This window comes from Puma concolor, chromosome C2 (assembly GCF_028749965.1).
Source record: "Puma concolor isolate L17-30 chromosome C2, mPumCon1.1.hap2, whole genome shotgun sequence".
Taxonomy (NCBI): Eukaryota; Metazoa; Chordata; class Mammalia; order Carnivora; family Felidae; genus Puma; species Puma concolor.
The window spans coordinates 35,351,486-35,374,194 of NC_141675.1; the positions used below are offsets into that span (position 1 = coordinate 35,351,486).

The window sequence follows — 22,709 nt, forward strand, 5'->3', positions numbered from 1 at the left end:
CTGGATACATGCTCACGAGTGCATCTGCTGGGTATATGGTAGTTGCATGTTACAGTTTTACAAAAATTGCCAACCTGTTTTCTAGAGTGGTGGTGCCATTTTACTTTTCCACCAGCAATTATGAGTGGTCCTGTTTCTCTGCATCCTTTCTAGCATTCAGTGTCATTTTTTTTTTTTTTTTTTAATTTAAGCCTTTGTAACAGGCGTGTGGCAATACCTCGTTGTGGTTTTAAGGTTGCATTCTCCTATGGCTAATGTTTTAAATATCTTTTCATGTGCTTATTATCTGCCATCTGTATATCCTCTTTAGTTAAGTGTCTCTTGGGTGTCTTTTGCCCATTTCCTAACTGGACTGTTTGGGTTTTTATTGTTAAATTTTGAGAATTCTTTATGTAGTCTAGATAGTAGTCCTCTATCGGATATGTGACCTGTAACCTCAACTCTTTGAGGAACGAGACAGAGTAAACACTAAGCAAACAATGAAACAAAAACCATTACTTTGTTTTCATTTTGTATTTGGTTGTGGGGAAAGGAGATGGGGATGGAAAAATGGGGGAAGAAGCGTCTTCTAGAAGTGTCTTCTAGTTTACGAAGGCACGGGTAATGGTTCCCATTTTTCATAGCATTCTGTGTTTGCGCAGTAGTAAGGTGGAATGGGAAGGAGAAAAATGCCTGAGGGCCTTGATATAAAGCACATTCACTGCTATTCACCCCTAACTTGGCATGGCCGAGTCTGGTGCGAGGGTATCTGCCAGGGAAACTGCCCCCTCAGAGACCCTCGCGGGATTGGTTTCTTTTAAGCCACGTCTCCGGGTAGACACATAAAGATAAAGAAATGCTGATTTGTTACTAAATCAGAAAAGTAACCTCCTTTTGAAAGAGTTTGGAATGTAACACTTGTGTGGCCCTCAAGCCTTTGAGGCCTCAGATGAGAAAGAAAAAAATTATCTTGGTTCAAAACAATTGCTGGAATAATTCAACATTCTTAAATCTATCTCCTCGAGAAAAATCTTGTAAATTAGAAATGTGAAAATAAACAGTTTTTCAGGCCAGGCTGGAGAACTGCCCATGAATATATATTAAAATCACTCTATTTGATTAATAAACGTCTGTGTGAGCCCAAGATTAAAGCAACATGCTGAGCTTATATAATATTTACTCCTGCTCTCACGGTATCTCCTAAAGCCCAGAAGACCCCAGACTGGGGCTGTCACTGCCTTAAATAAAATTATTAGAGCTTAAGTCCCCCCTTACCTCAGACTGTAGTGTGCCACCTTATCATCGTGATGCATTTAATTCTCTCTATATTCACTGTGTAATAGAGAATCAAAACCAGAGTCACAAGGGTAGCGAAAGTGATGGGCATCACACTGGATGCCGATCAGATATTCTTATTTAACACAGAAAACTGCTGGTGTAAATGATATTGCAGTAAATAGTCTCCAATTTAAAATGCAAGTCGCTGGGAGGAAAACCTGGGAGCCATAAAAAATACTCTTCCCCTCCTCAAGGTTGTCCAAAGGGAAAAAAAGGACAAGGCTTTCAACTGGGTTGTTATCTTTACGATGCAATTTAATCTGGGATGCCACAAACATGTGGGGCAGGATCGTTAGGAAATAACATCATAAAGTATCAAGGAAGGGCTAAAGAAAACAGGAGAAACTGTTTTGTGGTTTTCTCACCCCTATGCATAGATATGAGAATATTATGTTAACCTGTCTGGTCGTGGCCACAGGAACAGGAACTGCTTGAAGCCAGAGCTGGCTTGAGGCCTGCTCAGGATGCTGGCGGGGAGACCAGACGTGTACCGGATGGGTTGCGTGCACCGGGCTCCCAACGTACACCATCTCACTTAAGCCTTATGATAAACAACCTTGCAAAGTTAGGAGATGTTATTCCCCTGTTGCAGCGGAGGACACACAGGTTGGAGGGGTGAAATAAATTGCTCAAGGTCATGCACTAGTGAGTGGGTGTGCTACCAAGGCCGACTTCAGAGCCAGTGCTCTTTCTCTGACCCCATGGTCACAGGGAAGGGAGCAATGTCCCCTCTACGGCTCACGACTCTGCAGTGCTTGCTCTTGTGGGTTGTGGCATCCAAGGGAAAGCAGCAATAGGGATGAGAATCCCGGAACCCGGAAACAGGTCGGGGCTGAGTGTGGCTGGGTAGCAGGCAGGGCTGGGAGGAGTCTGTGTCCTGCCTGGCAGGCTGCCAGGCACAGGCAGGCCTCCTGGATCCCACCTAGGCTGGGGCAGAGATTTGGCTGAGAGCAGGTCTGCGCCCACTGCTGCCCCCTGTGTCTAGAAAACTAGTGTTCTTCCTTCTGGAGGCATCCATTTAGTCAGTCATAGGAGAAGCACAGAGGATGAACTCTGGACTGTAGTTGGGGACCGTGAATCCAAATCTGAGCAGAATCGGGTAACAGAGCCTACCATTTGCAGTTTCTGAGTGCTCGGAAAAACAGACGAGTGGTCAGGGCTAGCAAGAGTTCACTCAGAAGAAGTCATTTCCCTATATGGTAGTTTCCAGATGAGCAGGCAAGTGACAGCCAGGAGGGAGGAATCTTATCCAGGCACGTGACAAGGTCTCACAAAGAGGTGGGAAACGCACGCTGGGCCACCTTGCTGCCAGGAGTTGTGCAGGGCCATGCACTTGCCCCCAAGCTCGTGCTGGCCTTGGTGAAGAGGGCCCAAAGTCTCAGTTAGCAGTCCTGGTGTGGGATAGCAGTCTGAGCTACCCAGGTGCAGGCAGCCGAGAGTATTCTAGCAGCCGCTTTACCTGGGAAGCCCTGTGCCAAGCTTCCTTCCGTGGCCGAGGCTTCACCTACTAGACATCTGCTGGCCACCTGGTTAAGACTTTGAATGAGTCCCCTTCGCCTTAAAGTCCACATTCCAGACTCCAAGGTCAAGCCTGGACCCCTTCCCACTTCCAGCTAGGCCAGCCACACTCTCTGCTCTCACCAGATCTGGGTTTGAGACCTGCTATTGCTGAGGCCTCGCAAAAGCCTGCCGCTACATGTCTGCAGCACCGGGAGGGGAGAACACCCGCCCTGGGGGCTGAGGCCTGGGTACAGGCTCCAGCTCCTCACGTATTAGCTGTGGCATCGACAACCTCACCAAGCCTCAGTTTCCCTGTCTGTAGAGGGAAGGACGACACTACCCTCTGACCCCTGACCAATGTCTGTGTTCCAGCCCTTGCATGTACACTGTCACCATGGCATGCGACACCCTCTGTTACTCTTGGGCTTAAAGCACCCCTTCTCACCTCCCCCGGCCCCATCTCAGCCACAGGCTCTCAGGAGTAGGACAGGAAGTAACTTCATCTTCATAAAATCCTTCTGTGCTCAGAGGTCTGCACATTATAAGGCTCTTCTCTTCTACCTTGTGGTCATTTTCACAAGGTTCTTTATTTTCATGCCCTGACTCAGCTGCCCACTCTGCCCGGACTCTTCCACTCTGCCCTCTGTAATGGCACGTTCCCTGGCATCTCCTTCTTCACTGAGGGTTCATGGTCCCCCTGCCCCTTTAGCTTCTATCTACCAATCTGTAAAACCATGGTCATACTTCGGCCTTTGCACTTGGCACAATGTGATCCTCTCCATCTACAATCTGGCCACTACTGTGGTGCAATTTCCAAGTCCACACGGACAACCTCACACACTGGCTCTCTGCCCCTCATTAGCAAAGTGTTCTCCTCTGTACCCTGAAGCCACTCCGGGTTCCTTTATGCACTGGGCCCTGTAACCCCCCAAGATGGCTACAGTCACTAATCTGTTCCTTCTGCTCTCCTTGGCAGCTGTGGATTCTACCATATCTGATAAGACTGCACATCCACCTTGCTGGCATCTCCAGTCGCTCTTGACCCTGCCCTGCCCGCCTCCTCTCTCTCCTCTCCTTCTGCATTTCAGTTCTGATCACTCGAGATCCCAGGTCAGTCCTTTCAAGGATGCTCATGGCAACACCTGAAGCCCCATGCCTCTGCATTCCACCATCACATCCAGGTAGCCAACTCCTTCCCCGGCTGAACCCAGCTACCTTCTTTCTCTGTGGTTGCCACAGAGCAATCAAAAGCGGCTGGGAAAAGCCACCCCTGGGGCCTCTTGCATTGCTGACTAGCCACACGCCTGGCACGAAGGTGAGGTTCTGGCCCAGGTGGTCTCCTACCGCACACCCACCATCTTCCCTCCTCAAGCCTCTGAGTTCCTGGCAACCCTCACTCTCAGCTGGGGACCATACCCCTTATTTTGGAAGATGAGGGAAGCCACAAGGGGCATCTCTACCTTTGCCCTGCCTGTCCACCCCCGTTACAACAGAGCAGCAGCCTAGGGCCAGTCTGTCCACCTGGGCCTGGGCTTGTAGTCCCTATCCCACAGAACACCACCAAACAGGCTGAAAATCAGTCAACTGCAGCCTGAATCTGCAGCCCATGGCAGGCATGTCTTGCTTGGTCCACACAGTGTAATTATTTTTTATTTTTAATGAGTCAATATTTAATATTTTAGAGTTTTTAAAAAAAAAGACCTTTTAATTCTGATGTAATTTCAGGCTTAAGGAAAAATACCAAGAATATTACAAACAATTTTGATATACACTTCACCCAGATTCCCCGATGGTCATATTTATCACATTTGCTTTACCTCTCACCCTCTCTCTCTCTCTCTCTCTCTCTCTCTCTCCCTTCCTCCCTCCCTCTCTCCCTCCATCCCTCCCTCCCTCCCTCCCTCCCTCCCTCTCTCCACATACACACGTATATTTTTTCTGAACCAGATGACTAAATTGCAGACATGGTGTCCCTGTGTCCCTAAAGACTTAGCTATTTCCTTTAATTTTTTTAAATGTTTATTTATTTTTAAGAGAGAGCGCAAGTGCAAGTGCGAGCAGGGGAGGGGCAGAGAGAGAGGGAGACACAGAATCCGAAGCAGGCTCCAGGCTCCGAGTGGTCAGCAAAGAGCCCAATGCAGGCCTCGAACCCACAGACAGCAAGATCATGACCTGAGCCAACGTCGGACGCTCAGGAACCCCAGCATGTTTCCTTGAAACAAAAGCATCCTTTCACATAACTACAATAAAATCATACAAATCGAGAAGTTAACATCAACACAATACTGTTAGCTAACTTACAGATCCAATTCATGTGTCACGAAATTTCCACTGGTGTCTATTGTAGCAATAATCAGTCAACCCATGATCTGTAGACTGCATTCAGTTATCCTGTCTCTTTAGCTCCTCCTCCATCTAGAATAGCTCTTCAGTCTGCCCGTGGTGACACCGACATTTTATACAGGCTGGTTATTTTGTAGCCTGCTTCTTGCTTTTAGCTTTGTGCCACGTTTCCTCTAGAGGAGACTAAGGCTGCGCACTTGTGGCGGGAACAACACAGCAATGGCGACGGTTTGCCCTCAGTACATCAGGTCAGGAAACACCCTGTCATTACATCCTGTCCTGCTGATGTCAGTTCTGATCATTGGGTGAAGATGGTGTCTGCTGGATTTCTCTGCTGTGAAGTTATGATTTTTTCCCTTTCTGATTAACGAGTCTATTGTCAGGAGTTACTCTGTGGGTATGTAAATATCTTATTTCAACCCACTAGTTTTAGAACCCATTAACGATTCTTGCTTCGATTGCTTATTATGTGGTTGCCAAATGGTGATTTTCTGGCTCTATCATTCCTTCTCTGTTTATTAGTTGGCATTCGACTGTAAGAAAAAGCTTTCTTGTCTCTCCCTTTATCTGTTTGTTCATTTAACTAACTTAGTAAGTTGATTTATACCAGTTTAGATTAATGGACTGTATTCAATGAGTTATAATCCTTTACTTCCTTATTTATTTTTATGCTCAAATTGTCCTAGATTTTATCAGTGGGAACTCCTTCAAGCTGGCTCCTGTGTGCTTTTGCTATGTCCCCATTATTTGAGCACGTTCTTATTTTTTGGTTCTGCAAGATATTCCAGGTTCATCTTAGACTTTCCCTGCACCAGCCCCAGAACCAACCATTTTTCCAAAGAGCCCTTTTGATACAGAATGGTATTTAGAAACCAAGATTAGCGGGGTGCCTGGGTGGCTCAGTCGGTTGAGAGTCTGACTTTGGCTCAGGTCATGATCTCATGGTTGATGAGTTCGAGCCCCGTGTCAGGCTCTGTGCTCACAGCTCAGAGCCTGGAGTCTGCTTCAGATTCTGCTTCTCTCTCTCTCTCTCTCTCTCTCTCTCTCTCTCTGCCCCTCCCCCGCTCATGCTCTGTCTCTGTCTCAAAAATAAACATAAAAAAAAAAGAAACTGAGATTAGAATGCTAGGTTGTACTATTGCTACTGGGGTATAATTGTCTGTAGACCCTCTCAGCAGATAGGCGTAAGATATAGATGTATGTGTGTCTGCATACATACTGACAGACATGTCTGTCTTTCTACCTATCTTATTGTTTATATCCATGAAGTCACAGTAATACCTTCCATTCCAATGTCACATCACTAGGGTATTTCTATGTTCCTTCTGTCTATATTTGTAACTCCATTGTGTTTGTTACAGAAACCTGATTTCGATTATCCACAAGATATTTATTTAACACTTAATTCTAGGATACAAAGAAAGTAGTTTTGGAATTGCTACTCTGAGACTTTGGGGAAAAGGAACCTATTTATTAGAGTTGAATATCTGTTTACACTTGAATGTTTAGTTTCCCATATGTTGCAATCACAAGCATTGCAACAATCAATAATCTTTGACATATGAATATTCATATTTGCAGCTTCCGTCACGAAATCAGAAGGTATGGCAACCCCACCTTGGACAGGCCACACATGCTCCCTTCAGGGTGGCTAGTCCGCTTACTCTCTCAGACTTTAACTACAAATAATCCCTCCTTGCTCCTGCACAAACCCCACTTCACCCGGACCTGGCCATTCCTGCAAGTGTCCCCGGTTCTCCTCTCTCATTCTCTCCAACCTGGTTGTCAATGGTACCATGTCAGTAAAAGCGTCCTCACAGACAATTATTTGCATGCTGCTAAAGCCCACAGATGCGGGTTTTTGGTCTTCATCTAACTTGACTTCCTAGTATTAGGTGCCGAGCATTCTCTTTCTTTTGTGACCAAAACTGCTCTGGTTCCTTCCTGCTCCTCAGCCTTCTGGGCTCCCTTGCAAGCTCATCCTCCTTTGTGGGGCTGCAAAACGCTACAGCCCCTCGGGGCTTACCTCCCTCTGTAATCCTCCCACTCTTTGATCTCATTCACCCCTGTGGACATCTGCCTGTTTTAGCTACAAGTGACTTGCCAATGTCCGCATCCAGGCCTGTCTTCTCTGGCTCTAATCACCACCTTCCCACCGACGTTCACAGGTCTCTCCACCCAGCATGTCTGAAGCTGAACTTGCCTTACCCCAAGTCTGGTCCATATCTAGGACTCTTTCTTTCTTGGTGAGTGGCACACTCTCCCCATCGGATCCAATCCAGTATCAGGCCAACTTTACCTTCTGGTAACCTTCCACATCTGTCACCTTCTCTTCAGGGTCTCTTATCAAAAGTACTATTTCAGGGGCACCTGGATGGCTCAGTTGGTTGAGCGTCCAACTTCGGTTCAGGTCATGACCTTGCAGTTCATGAGTGAAATCATGACCTGAGCCGAAATCAAGACTCAGATGCTCAACCGACTGAGCCACCCAGGTCAAAGGCACATCCACCTTTCTATGCCAAGAATACCCTACATCCTCTGACCCCAGCCAACCTCACTTTTAACTTAAAAAGTGCCTCATTATTCTTCTTTAACTCAGTCCTTACATACCCACACACTTTCCTTGATTTCTTACTACGTTGAACTGTCTCACTGTTCATACTGAGAACATCAGAGCTTCCTGTCAGTCATCTCAGTAATTTTCTGACTGTGGGATTTGATTAATGTCTGCCTCCCTGTTATGGACTGAATGCTTGTGACACCCCCTCCCAGTTCTTAGTTGAGACTGTACTCCTGATGTGATGGCATTAGGAGGCGGGGGGGCCTCTGGGAGGTAACTGGGGTTAGATGAGGTCATGGGTCTAGAGCTCCCATGAATGGGATTAGCACTCTGATAAGAGTCACAAGAGAGCTTGCTTCCTCTCTGCCATCCACCCTGTGCAAGTACAATGAGAAGTCAGCTGTCTGCAATCTGGAAGGGCTCTCACCAGAACCGGACCCTGCAGGCACCCTGAGAGCAGACTTCTGGCCTTTAGAACTATAGAAATAAATGTATTTGGGGCACCTAGGCGGCTTGTCGGTTAAGCGGCCAACTCTTGGTTTGGGATCAGATCATGATCTCAGGGTACGTTTTGTGGGATTGGGCCCTGCATCAGGCTCTTTGCTCACAGTGCAGAGCCTGCTTGGGATTCTCTCTCTGTCCCTCCCCTACGTGAACACGTGCACTCTCTCTAAAAATAAGCTAAAAATAATGTATTTGGTTTGCTTGCAAACCACCCCATCTATGATATTTTTGTTTCTAGCAGCCTGAATGACTAAGGCACTCCCCCAGGAGCACAGGGACCACTTCTGTGCCCATGTTGTCTCTTCATCTAGCAAGTTCCCAGCATAGGCAGGTACTCAAGAAACACGTGGAATGACTGAGGCAACATGATGTGGTTATGGGCACACACTGTGGGGCAGACTGGTTGTCTTGCTTCCTGGCTGTGTGACCCTGGGCAGGTGACTCAATCTCTCTGAGCATCAACTTGCTCATCTGTAAAACGGTACCCACCTTGGAGGGCAGTAATGAAGGTTAAATGGGTCCATGTAATGCACTTACTCCCTGGCAAATAGTAAGGGAGATGTACATCTGTTAAAACAAACAGGTGAACAGTCGCTAAATGAGTAAGAAACTTTGATTTGAAAAAAGACATACAAGTGGCTGTTACTGAAGTATAGGAAATGTAGGCCAACGGCCAAATCCTATTGCCTAGAAATAAACCCTCTAAGTAACAGAAAACAGAATTTAAATTTAATTCAACCTCCATTAGTAAGTTTGTGACTACATGTTGGGAAAACAACAACTTACATCTGGGAATACATCCAACATCTCAAAAGAAATGCAGGCTCGGGTTCTTAATATAGTCAATGAATGCTGTAGGTGTGTCTGATGGCGTTGACTAGTCATATGTCGGGCTGCATAATTTCTGTCAAAAATCAGCAAACTAAGAATAAAAATCCCAAATGAACTTTTTAAAACCAGTCACCCCCACTACTCAAATTCATCCATCAAGCCTCCGAGAATCTTCTCTGCGAGAGCCCCACACGACATGCGGTACAAAAGCAGGAAGTGCCTAAGGTTAAAGGACCACACTATAAATAACATCCACCGGCCTCACACATTCATACTAGCCTATCTCTTGTTCCCAAACATTCTCCCAAGTAAAGGAGTGTGAAATAAGAGCTGGTTCAACATTTTTCCTCTGGGCTCATATGACTGTCAGTGTATAAACAATGAAAATCCACATTTTCATTGGATACTAATGGATACTTTTTTCATTGTGAAGAAGGGGCGTGTTATCACAGGACTAGAGATAGAAGTTTTGCTGTATTGCCTCTGTTGGTTTGTAAGGTTTTGTTGTTTGGGGAGAAGCAGGATGAAGGAAACAAAGGAAGGACAAATGCCGCTTGGAGAAGGGACGCTTATGAAAGGGGAAAGAGCTCCAAGCAGAAAGCCGTTAGAGACGCTGTTCATTTCTCCTTAAAGGTACTAAACAAATGCTTTAGCTAGTTTAATCCAATTTATATGCATGCAATATCAAATTACAGTTGTGAGCTGTCTTAGTGAAAATATACCAACAGAAGGGACATTCACTTTTCTTTGTGAAAAAAGAAAGTCAGCTGTAGGGCCAGATTTTCATCCAGCTTTAATCGTGAGCTGATTCTGATTGAGGGGAAAGGCACTGTTTGAATATATGTCCCTGGAGAGATGACGGGGGTCGGGTTATGGCTTGGTGCATAGATTTGCTGGCTTTTGGCGCCTGCTGCCAGTGACTGAGGGTGTGGGTAGGAGATGAGGCCTGACTGAGCACAGAAAGGAAATCCACACCACACACCCCTCAAGGTGGCAGGGAAGTTCCTTTCTCCAAGACCTGGGTCCTCCCTGCTTTGTCAGCCTCCTCTCCCTCCCATATGCTGGAATGTGATTCTCTTCCACTGCTGTGTTTACCCATACTCCTTTCTCTGTCCATAATGCCCCCTAAACTGTCTCTCACATTCCCCAAGCCTTGGGTGTCATCTCCCCCAAGAGGCCTCCCCCACATGCCAGGTGGGAAGGGCCCCGCCTTTTTACCAAGTGCCACAGTCGCCTGCTACCATGCATCTCACTGTCTAAGGGAAGCAGACAGTCCTATCCCACAGAGGTAAAATTCCCCAGGTGACCTAGGCTACTCATGCATTCCTGTTGGGCAGGGCATGCAATTTAATCAACTCTATCTCCAGCAACAGTGCCCGGTCTGGAGAAGACGCTGTAAATATCTGTGGGATGTTGAAAGGTGTCAACCGAATATATAACATTCAATGACACAGCAGGGGACTCCATTCTGGACTTTCAAAAGTGACCAAGTACTTTGCATAGAAGAATGACTGAGAATAAAGAAAAGAAAGTGCTTGAGGTCATTCATAACCAAGGCCCCTCCACCCACAAATACCCCGATTGATAGAAATCACATATAATACACATAATATATCCATGATAGATTATCCATGCATTCTGTGGTTACCATGATCTTGGGAGATCAGGAACACTCTCTGACACCTCGCTGGGCCATGCCAGAGCCTTCCTTCCCATGCAGCAAAAAGAGAGTCTGCAACTACATCAAGGGATGCTTATGTCCCCCAAATAGTACAGATGAAGATACCTGTCTGTGAAGTGACACATTCTACAATGCAGACCGCATACTCTACCCTGATGAGCCTCACAGCAAAGACAACACCCATGAAGCCAGGGGGCATTTCTGATGAGTCAAGGTTGGCAGGAAAAGGCACTTAGTGGCTAAGAGTCAAACAGATGTTTATATCAAGTCAAGCAGAGGGTATATATCCCGAAAAGAACATTACTCCACGCACTGTTTAGAGATTTATAGGGAAATAAATTTCTTCTTACTTCCAAATAGAAATGTTCTTTTTCCCCCCACACACTTGCTTTAGGATAAATTTTGTGAAGTGGAATTGCTAGACCAAGAGTATATACTTTCTTTCTGAGAGATAAGGACACTTTTCATTTTAACACAAAAACAATTATTGACCTTACAAATTAATTCTTTAATACATCGGGGCGCCTGGGTGGCTCAGTCGGTTGAGTGTCTGACTTCGGCTCAGGTCATGATCTCACAGTTCGTGGGTTCGAGCCCCACATCGGGCTTTGTGCTGAATGCTTGCTCAGAGCCTGGAGCCTGCTTCAGATTCTGTGTCTCCTTCTCTCTCTCTGCCCCTCCTCCGCTCGTGCTCTGTCTCATTGTGTCTCTCAAAAATAAGTAAATGTAAATCTAAAAAAATTCTTTAATACATCTACCAACCAGTTGGTCGGTCTTCAGATTTTCCCAACTCTTGCATGAATATCACTTTATAGTTGACGTGAATCAGGATTCAAATAAGGTCCATACATAGTATTGTTTCATATGTGTCTTAAATGTCTTGAATTATACAGTTTCCAATATTTCCTTCTCACTACTTATTTGTTAAAGAAATCGGGTCATATGTCCTACAGAATTTATCACATTTTACATATAACTGAAGCAGCCTTGTGGAATCTTTTTTTTTTTTTTTAAGTTTGGTATTTTTTATTGAGGTATAATTGACATACAATAAACCAAATATATTTAAAGGGTATACTTTAGTACATTTTAGAATGTATATACCCAAAAAACCAAAACAACAATCAAGATAATGAACACAGTATCACTTCCCAATGTTTTCCTTGTGCCATTTTGTAATCCTTCCCTCCTGCCCCATGCTACACCCTGACCCCCAACTACTAATCTGTTTGCTGTCACTGTAGATTAGTTTGTAACTTCTAGAATTTTTTTACATATGGAATACATAAAATATGTACTCTTTTTTTGCTCTGGCTTCTTTCAGCATAATTATTTTGAGATTCATCTATGTTTTGGGTTCATTCTTTTTTGTTGCTGAGTACTATTCCACTGTGTGGATAAGCCACCACCTGTTTATTCACGTGTTGATGGAAGCTTGGATTGTTTCCAGTTTGGGGCCGTTGTAATTAAGCTGCTCTGAACATTTGTGCATGAGTCTTCACGTGAGTGGAAGCTTTAATTTCTCTTGGATAAATACCTAGAAATGGAACAGCTGAATCATATGGCAGGTAACATTTAGCTTGAAAGAAATTGTCAAGCTGTTTTCCATAGCCATTGCATATTCATGTTCCTACCAGCAGTGACTGAAACTTGCAATTGTTCCATGTCTTTGACCATAGTTCTAGGTTAGCCTTTTCAATTTTAGCCATGCTGGTATGGGAGCAGTGGTATCTCTTATTTGTGGTCTTATTCTACATTTCCCTTATTTAATTGAACATCTCTCCATGTGCTTATTTGCCATACCTCTATCTTTTTTTGGTGAAGACTCTGTTCCAATATTTTCCCCATTTTTTCATTGCTTGTTTTTTTTTTAAATTACTGAATTAAGAGGTCCTTATATATTGTAGGTGCAATCTTTTATCAGATATAGGCTTTGCAAATCTTTTCTCCCAGTCTATGGCTTGTCTTTTCATTCTCATACTCATTTTTGAAGAACGGAAGCTTTTAATTTTAATAAGGTCTAATTTATACTTTTTTTTTTTTTCTATTTGGAGTATGCTTTTTGTGGGGTCTCATCTGAGAAGTCTTAACCTAAGGTCACAAAGATTTTCTCCTATGTTTTCTTCTACAAATTTTATAGTTTTAGGCTTCATAGCAGCACTTTCAACAATAGCCAAATTATGGAAAGAGCCTAAATGTCCATCAACTGCCAAATGGATAAAGAAATTGTGGTTTATATATACAATGGAATACTACTTGGCAATGAGAAAGAATGAAATCTGGGCATTTGCAGCATGTGGATAGAACTGGGGGGTATTATGCTAAGTGAAATAAGTCAGGCAGAGAAAGGCAGATACCATAGGTTTTCACTTATATGTGGATCCTGAGAAACTTAACAGAAGACCGGGGGGGGGGAGAGGAAGGGGAGGAAATAGTTATAGAGAGGGAGGGAGGAGGCAAACCATAAGAGATTCTTAAATACTGAGAACAAACTGAAGGTTGATGGGGGGTGGGGGAGAGAGGAAAGTGGGTGATGGGCACTGAGGAGGGCACCTGTTGGGATGAGCACTGGGCGTTGTATGGAAACCAATTTGACAATAAATTATATACATAAAAAATAAAGTTTATGACACATTTTGAATTAGTTTTTGCACATGGTGTGAGCTATGAATTGAAGTGCCTTTTTTTCTTTTTTGCATATTATGTGTATCCAATTGTTTCAGCACCATTTTTTAAAAAGACTATCCTTTCTCTTCTGCATTGTCTTTAGATTTTATTTCTTTTTCCTGCCTTACTGTTTTGGCCAGTACCTCCAGTACAACGTTGAATAGAAGGGGCAAGCATGGAGATCCTTATCTTGTTCCTGTTCTTAAGGGTAAAACATTTAGCCTTTTACCATTAAGATGTTAACTGTAGGTATTTCACAGATAGTTTTTTTTACTGGGTTGAAGAAATTCCTTTCCATTCCTAATATGCTATTTTGTATTTTCTTTCTTTCTTTCTTTTTTTTAATATTAGGGGTGGATGGTGGCTTTTGACAACTGTCTTTACTGAGATAATCACATATTTTTTCTTTTTAGTTTATTAATGTAATGAATTATATTAACTGATTTTTGGGTGTTAAACTAAGCATTCATCTGTGAGACAATCAAGAGAGAAGATTGGTACTGATATATTACCCTGTATATGTACTGTTAGATTTTTTAGAAATATTTTGTTTAGGATTTTGATCTATGTTCATGAGGGATACTAGCATATAGCTTTCTTTTCTTGTGATGTCTTTGCTTGGTTTTGATATCAGGGTAATGCTGGAGTCACAGATGGAGTTGTGAAGTAGTCTCTCCTCTTTGATTTTCTGGAAGAGACTGTATACAACCAGTATTATTTCTTCCTTAAATGTTTGGCAGAATTCATCAGTGAAATTATTAATTTATGTATGTATGGTGGGGGACAGTTTTTTTTATTGTGGTAAAATATACATAACAAAATTTGCCATCTTAAGCCTTTTTTAACAGTTTAGCGGTATTAAATACATTCGTAATGTTGTACAGTCATCACCACCGTCCATCTCCATAGCTCTTTTCATGTTGTAAAACTCAAACTCTTATACCCATTAAATAATACTTCCCCATTTCCCCCTCCTCCAGCCCCTGGCAACCACCATACTACTTTCTATCTCTATGCATTCTCATATAAATGTTTCTCATATAAATTTACTCTAAGTTTCTCATATAAACGTACTCATACAGTATTTGTCTTTTTCTGATTGGCTTATTTCATTTAGCATATATGTCCTCAGGATTCATTCATGTTACAGTGTATTGCAGAATTTCCTTTCTTTTGAGGGTGAATAATAGTCCATTGTATGCATATACCACATTTTGATTATTTATTCATCCATCAATAGACACTTGGGTTGCTTCCACATTTCAGCTCCTGTGAATAATACTGCTATGAACAAGGGTATACAAATGTCTCTTTGAGACCCTGCTTTCAATTATTTTCGGTACATACCAGAAGTGGAATTGCTGGATCATATGGAAATTCTATTTCAACTTTTTTGAGGAACTGCCATACTATTTTCCACAATGGCTGCACCATTTTACATTCCTATCCACAGTGCACAAGGGTTCCAATTTCTCCACATCCTTGCCAACATTGTGTTCTTTTTTTTTTTTTTTTTTTTGATAGCAGCCATCCTACTTGGGTGTGAGGTAGAATCTTATTGTAGTTTTAATTTGTGTTTCCCTAGTGATTAGTGATGTTGAGCATCTTATCATGTGTTTCTTTGCCATTTGTATATTTTCTTTAGAGAAATGTTTATTCAATTCCTTTGTCCATTTTTTAATTGGTTCATTTAAGTTTTAGGAGTTCTCTATTTTTCTGGGTATTAATTTCTCATTAGATATATAATTTGCAAATATTTTCTCCCATTCTCTGGGTTGTCTTTTTACGCTTGTTAGTGTCTTTTGATACACAAAATTTTAAGATTTTCACAAAGTCCAACTGGTCTATTTTTCCTTTGGTTACCTATGCCTTTGGTGTCATATCTAAGAGATCACTGCCAAATTCATTGTTAAAATTTTATCTTATGTTTTCTTTTAAGAGCTTTATTCTTTTTCTTATATTTAGGTCCTAGATCCATTTTGACTTAATTTTTGTATATGGTGTTAGGTAAGGGTCCAACTTCATTCTCTGGCATGTGGATGTCCAGTTTTCCCAGTACCATTTGGTGAAATGACTAACCTTTCACAATTGAATGATCTTGGCACCCTTATCAAAAATCATTTGACCCTATATGCGATGGTTCATTTCTGGGCTCTTTATTCTATTCCCTTGGTCTATATACTATATATGTCTGTCTTTATGCCAGGACCACATTGTTTTGATTATTGCAGCACTGCAGTTAAGTTTGAAATCAGGAAGTGTGAGTTCTCCAGTTTTGTTCTTTAAGGCTGTTGTGCTATTTGGGGTTTCTCGATATTTCCTAAGAATTTTAGGATGGGTTTTTCTATTTCTGCAAAACATGTCATTAGGATTTTGGTAGAGAATGCATGGAACTGTAGATTTCTTTGGATAGTACTGACTTTTTAATAGGAGGTTAAAAATTTTAACCTAAGTTATTTTTAACAATAACTTTTCTCAACCCATGAGCATGGTGTTTCCATTTATTTATAACTTCTTTCAGCAACTGTGTTGAGTTTTCATTGTACAAGTCTTTTGTCTCCTTGGTTAAGATAATTCCAAAGTATCTTAATCTTTTTGATGCTATTATAAATGGAATGGTTTTCATAATTTACCTTTCACATTGTTCATTGTTAGTGTATAGATATAATTGAATTTTGCATGTTGACTTTGTATCCTGCTATGTTGCTGAATTCATTTATTCTAAAGATTGTGTGTGTGTGTGTGTGTGTGTGTGTGTGTGTGTGTGTAAATTTTAGGGGTTTCTACATATAAGATCATATCATTTGCAAACATAGATAATTTTACTTTTTCCTTTTCAATTTGGATGTGTTTGTTTCTTTTTCTTGCCTAATTGCTCTGTCTATAACTTCTAGTACTTTGCTGTAGGAGACATATGTAGAAAAATGTTACTACACCCAGTGTCAGGGAAATTACTACCTCTGCTCTCTTCAAGGAGTTTTATGGTTTCAGTCTCTCACACTTAGGTCTTTAGTCCATTTTGATTTTATTTTTGTTTATGGTGTAATAAAGTGGTCTGGTTTCATTCTTTTGTATGTAGCTCTCCAGTTTTCCCAACACCATTTGTTGAAGAGACTGTCTTTCTCTCCTTGCATATGCCTGCCTCCTCTGTTGAAGATTAATTAACCATTTAATTTTGGGTTTATTTCTGGGCTCTCTATTCTGTTCCATTGACCTATGTGTCTATTGTTTGTGCCAGTAACATACTATTTTGATTACTAGAGCTTTGTTCTATGTTTTGAAATCTGGAATTGCGATACCTCCAGTTTTTTTTTTTTAAGATTGCTATGGCAGTTTGCGGTCTTTTGTGGTTTCATACAAATTTTAGAATTGTTTGTTCTAGTTCTGTGAAAAACTTGATAGGGATTGCATTAAATGTTCAGACTGCTTTGGTAATACAGACATTTTAACAATATTTGTTCTCCCCACCCATGAGCATGGAATATCTTTCCATTTATTTGTGTTGTCTTCAGTTTCTTTTATCAATGTTTTATAGCTTTCAGAGTACATGTCTTCACCTCCTTGGTTAAGTTTATTCCTAGGCATTTCATTATTTTGGGTGCAATTGTAAATAGCATTGTTTTCCTAATATCTCTTTCTTCTGCTTCATTATTGGCATATAGAAATGTAACAGATTTCTGTATATTGATTTAGTATCCTGCAAACTTACTGAATTCACTTATCAGTTGTAGGTTTTCTTGGTGGCATCTTTAGGATTTTCTAGATATAATATTATGTTATCTGCAAATAGTGAAAATTTTACTTATTCCTTACCAATTTGGATGCCTTTTATTTTTTTTTTTTGTTGTTGTCTGATTGCTGTGGCTAGGACTTAGAGTACTATGCTGAATAAAAGTGGTGACAGTGGACATTCTTGTCTTTTTCTTGATCTTAGGGAAAAAGTTCTTAGTTTTTCACCATTGAGTATGATGTCAGCTGTGGGTGTTTCACATAGGGCCATTATTATATAGAGGTATGTTCCCTCAAAACCCCCTTTATTGAGGTTTTTATTATCATGAATGGATATTGTACTTTGTCAGGTGGTTTTTCTCCTTCCACTGAAATGATAGGGTTTTTATCCTTTCTCTTGTTGATGTGATGTATCACATTGATTGATTTGTGAATATTGACCCAGCCTTGCATCCCAGGAATAAATTCCATTTGACCGTTGTGAATGTTTGTTTTTTAAGAATTTTTTTTTAACATTTATTTATTATTGAGGGACAGACACTGAGCATGAGCAGGAAAGGGGCAGAGAGAGGAGGAGACACAGAATCCGAAGCAGGCTCCAGGCTCTGAGCTGTCAGCACAGAGCCGGATGCACGGCTCGAACTCACAAACTGTGAGATCATGATGACCTGAGCTGAAGTCAGACACTTAACCGACTGAGCCACCCAGATGCCCCTGAATGTTTTTTTAATGTATTGTTGAATTCAGTTTGCCAATATTTTGTAGAGGACTTTTGCATCTATGCTCATCAGAGATATTGGCCTGTAATTTTCTCTTTTGGTGGTATCTTTATCTGGTTTTTGTATCAGGGTAATGCTGGCCTCACAGAATGAATTTGGAAGATCTCCTCCTTCTTTTATTTTTTGGAATAGTTTGAGATGAATAATTATTAACTCTTATTCAAATGTTTGGTGGAATTCTCCTGTGAAGCTGTCTGGTCCTGAACCTTTGTTGGAGTTTTTTTGTTTTTAAATCAGTTCAAATTTTAAATCTGTTCAAATTCTCTACTTCTTCCTGGTTCAGTTTTGGGAGGTTATGTTTCTAGGAATTTATCCATTTCTTCTAGGTTGTTGAATTTGTTGGCATACAATTTTTCATAATAATCCCTTATAAGAGACAAATAACTTTGTATTTCTGTGGTGTTATTTCTCCTTCCTTCCTCCTGCCCTCCCTCCCTTCTTTCCTGTTTTTTTTTTTTTTTTTTTTTTTGAGTCTCCTAGAGGTTTATCAATTTTGTTGGTTTGTTGAAAGAACCAGCTCCCAGTTTCCTTGATCTGTTCTACTGTTTTATTTTTTTTAGTTTCTATCTTACCCACTTCTCTTGTAATCTATATTATTTCCTTCCTTCTACTGATTGTGGCCTTTTTTTTGTTCCTTTTCTAGCTGCTTTAGGTCTAAGGTTAGGTTGTTTATTTAGTATTTTTCTTGTTTCTTGAGGTAGACCTGTATTGCTATAATCTTCTCTGTTAGCTTTTGTTGCACCCTAAGATTTTGGACTATAATGTTTTCATTTTCATTTGTCCATGTATTTTTTTATTGCTTCTTTGATTTCTTGGCTGACCCATTCATTGTTTAGTAGCAGGTTATTCAACCTCCATGCATTTGTTTTCTTTCCAGACTTTTTCTTGTGGTTGATTTCTAGTTTCACAGTGTTGTGGTCAGAACAGATGCATGGTGTGCCTTCATTGTTTTTGAATTTGTTGAAACTTGTTTTGTGGCCTAATGAGTGATCTACTCTGGAGAATGTTACATGTGCACTGGAAAAGAATGTGTATTCCACGGTTTTAGGATGGAATATTCTAAATATATCTGTTAGATCCATCTGGTCTAATATGTCATTCACAGCCACTGTTTCATTGCTGATTTTCTGTTGGATGACCTATCCATTGATATAAGTGGGATGTTAAAGTCCCTTACTATTATTGTATAATTACCAATTTCTTCCTTTATGTTTGTTAATAGCTGCTTTACGTATTTGGGTGCATAAATATTTATAATTGTTCTTTCTTGTTGGATTGTCCTCTTTATAATTCTACAGTGTCCTTCTTTGTCTCTTGTAACTCTTCTTGTTTTAAAGTCTATATTGTCTGAAAATAGTACAAGCACTCCGGCTATATTTGATTATTTTCATGAAGTATCTTCTTCCAACCTTTCATTTTCAATCTATTTTTGTCTTTGGATATAAAGTATCTCTTGTATATAGTATATAGTTGGATCATGGATTTTTTTCCTTCTGCCAATCTCTGTCTTTTGATTGGAGAGTTTAAAAGATTTACAGTTAAAGTAATTCCTGATAAGGACGAACTTCTGTCATAGTGCTATTTGTTTCCTAAACGCTTTATGGTTTTTTCCCCCTTTTTCCTTCATTACTGTCTTCTTTTGTGTTGATTTTTTTGTAGTGGAATGTTTAAATTGCTTCTCATTTCCTTTTGGGTATATTCTATAACTATTTTCTTTGTCGTTACCATGGGGATTACACTTGACATCCAAAAGTTACAACACTTTAATTTACATTTACACCAGTATAACTTCAATGGCATACAAAATCTCTGCTCCTTTAAACCTCCGTCCCCACCCTTTTTGGTTGTTGATGTCACCAGTTAACATCTTCATACAGTGTGTGCCCCAAAACATAAACTTATAATTCTTTTAAATGCATTTGTCTCTTAAATTATATAGGAAACATGATTTGGAATTACAAGCCAAAGTTACAGTAATACTAGCTTTTAGACAAATGAATTTTTTTCTTCAAATGTATCAATCTCTTAAATTCTGTAGGAAACAAAATGTGCAATTACAAACCACTGTTGCAATAACACTAGATTTTATAATTTCCCATGTGTTTACCTTTATTGAGATCTATTTCTCCATTCAGATTTGAGTTACTGTCTAGTTTCCTTTCACTTCACCTACAGAACTCCCTATTTCTTGCAGGGTAGATCTAATGGTAACAAACTCCCTCAGCTTTTGTTAATCTAGGTATGTCTTAATTTATCCCTCACTTCCCCCCCCCCCCCCGGACTATGATGAAAATTTAATGATTTATAAAGCATTTGGCAAAGAGCAAAGTGCTCCGCTAGTGTGCTGACAATGTTTATCACAATGTATCAAAAAAATAAAAAAATCATGTTGAGGTTACTAAGTGGAGAAAATTTTTAGTATTTTACTAACCATTCATCTCAACATTCACATTCTATGTATTTTCTCATGGTCAACAAACTTATTCAAATGATTTAAGTTTATTCCACTATTTAAAGTGGAAATTCTCAACAATAATTTGAAACCATGGAGTTCTCTTCATTTCACCACTGGCTACCTTGTCCAAAAGTTCTTTTAATATTCCTTTGACACATAATAATAGCTTTTTTTTTTTTTTTTTTTTTTTTTTTTAAATTTTTTTTTCAACGTTTATTTATTTTTGGGACAGAGAGAGACAGAGCATGAACGGGGGAGGGGCAGAGAGAGAGGGAGACACAGAATCGGAAACAGGCTCCAGGCTCTGAGCCATCAGCCCAGAGCCCGACGCGGGGCTCGAACTCACGGACCGCGAGATCGTGACCTGGCTGAAGTCGGACGCTTAACCGACTGCGCCACCCAGGCGCCCCCATAATAATAGCTCTTAATCTCACTGGGATCTGGATTCAAAGTTAGGTTCTTGCTCACAAAATGTAATCAATTTCATGTCCCTCCCCCCCCCCCCCCCGCCCCCGCTCCCAGATACCATCTGATTGAAACTTGTAGTGAATTCCTGTTAGATAATTAACTTCGTCTGGGGGAACCTCTTTCATGGGAATTCCTAATTCAGCCTTTAAATGTTTCTGTGTTGCTCATTTTACTCCAACTGCATCATTTTCTTCTAGCTCTCCTGGATTACTTACTGGATGACTATAACAAGTATTGGTAAAACAACCTGGAAAGGTAATTTCTGCATTTGATCTCTGTTGTAGCAGGAGCTTATTTTTAGTGCTGAATAAGAAAACCCTACAAGCTCAATGCAATAATCCTTTCTCTATGTTTTCATTCAGGTGACAATCCTTTTTGGTCTTGGCCCCAATTTTATTGTCATTTTCATCAGTAAGGATACACATGTCTGCCAGGAGTTGAACCTGCTTACAGAGGTTGTCAGTATCTATCTCAGGCAGTGTTAGGACTCATGAGATCTGTCCCACAAAACACGGGTCCCAACCCTCTCTCCCACTTTTGAAGGACAGTTTTGCCAGATACAGGGTTCTTGGTTGACACCTATTTTCTTTTAGCACTCGGAATGTATCAGCCCGCTGTGTCTGGTCTCCACAGTGTCTGATGAGAAATCTGCGGAAAATCGTATTGAGGATCCTTGTATGCGATGATTTGCTCATTGCCCTCAAGATTCTCTGTGTCTCCCTTTTGCAAATTTGGTTATAATGTGTCTCATTTGATTATAATGTGTCTCAGTGTGCATCTCTTTGCTTTCTCCTTACTTGGCGCTCATTGAGCTTCTTGGATATTTTTATTTATGTCTTTCATCAAATTTGAAAATTTTTCAGCCATTATTTCTTCAAATATTCTCTCTCCTCCTTTATTCCTCTTCTCCTTCTTAGATTCCCACCATGCCTATGTTGGTCTACTTGATGGTGGTCCAATGGTCTCTTATACTCCATTTGGTTTTTAATCTTTTTTTTCTTTCCTCAGACTTGATGATTTCCATTGTCCTATCTTTCAGTTTGCTGATTCTTTGTTCTGCCTGCTCAAATCTGTCTTTGAATCTTTCTAGTGAATTTTTAATTTCAGTAACTGTAATTTTCAGCTCCAGATTATCTTTTTTTTTTTTTATTATTTTATTTATTTATTTATTTTTTTTATTTTTGGGACAGAGAGAGACAGAGCATGAACGGGGGAGGGGCAGAGAGAGAGGGAGACACAGAATCGGAAACAGGCTCCAGGCTCCGAGCCATCAGCCCAGAGCCTGACGCGGGGCTCGAACTCACGGACCGCGAGATCGTGACCTGGCTGAAGTCGGACGCTTAACCGACTGCGCCACCGAGGCGCCCTCCAGATTATCTTTTTAGCTCCTTGTAGGTTTTCTGTCTCTTTGCTGATACTTCCATTTTGTTCATTCATGGTTTCTTGACTATCTCCACATCTTCCTTCAGCTCTTTGAGCATCTTTAAGACAGTTGCTTTAAAGTCATTGTCTAGCATATCCACCTTCAGGTCTTTTACAAGGACAGTTTCTGTTGATTAATCTTTTTCCTTTGAGTGGGCCATACTTTCCTGCTTCTTTGTAGGTCTTGTGACGTTTTTGTAGAAAACTGGACATTTGAATCTAATGATGTGGTAACTCTGGAAATCAGATTCTCCTCCTTCCCCAAGGTTTGTTTTTGTTTTTGTTATCATTTATTATTTTGCTTTTTAGTCGTTTTAAGCTGTCTCTATCCTGAGGATCAGTCTGAGGTGTAAACTTAAGGTCTTTTCTCAGTCTTTCTCTGGGCACGTGAGATCAATTTTTAATTTCTGCCCCCCCCCCCTTACATGCAGTTATTTTTAATGTCTGGATTCC

The 22,709-nt window shown here is 40.9% G+C and overlaps 1 protein-coding gene, 1 long non-coding RNA gene and 1 pseudogene across 3 annotated transcripts in view; 1 reads left to right on the plus strand and 2 right to left on the minus strand.

Moving 5' to 3' along the window:
- Window positions 1-22,709, plus strand: part of LOC147577186 (uncharacterized) — a 92,089-nt gene that overhangs the window by 57,120 nt on the left and 12,260 nt on the right. The gene's annotated exons all lie outside the window — the stretch shown is intronic.
- NMNAT3 (nicotinamide nucleotide adenylyltransferase 3) overlaps window positions 1-22,709 on the minus strand; it is a 114,717-nt gene that overhangs the window by 36,704 nt on the left and 55,304 nt on the right. The window lies entirely within an intron of this gene.
- Window positions 1-22,709, minus strand: part of LOC147577187 (isopentenyl-diphosphate Delta-isomerase 1 pseudogene) — a 30,433-nt pseudogene that overhangs the window by 5,404 nt on the left and 2,320 nt on the right.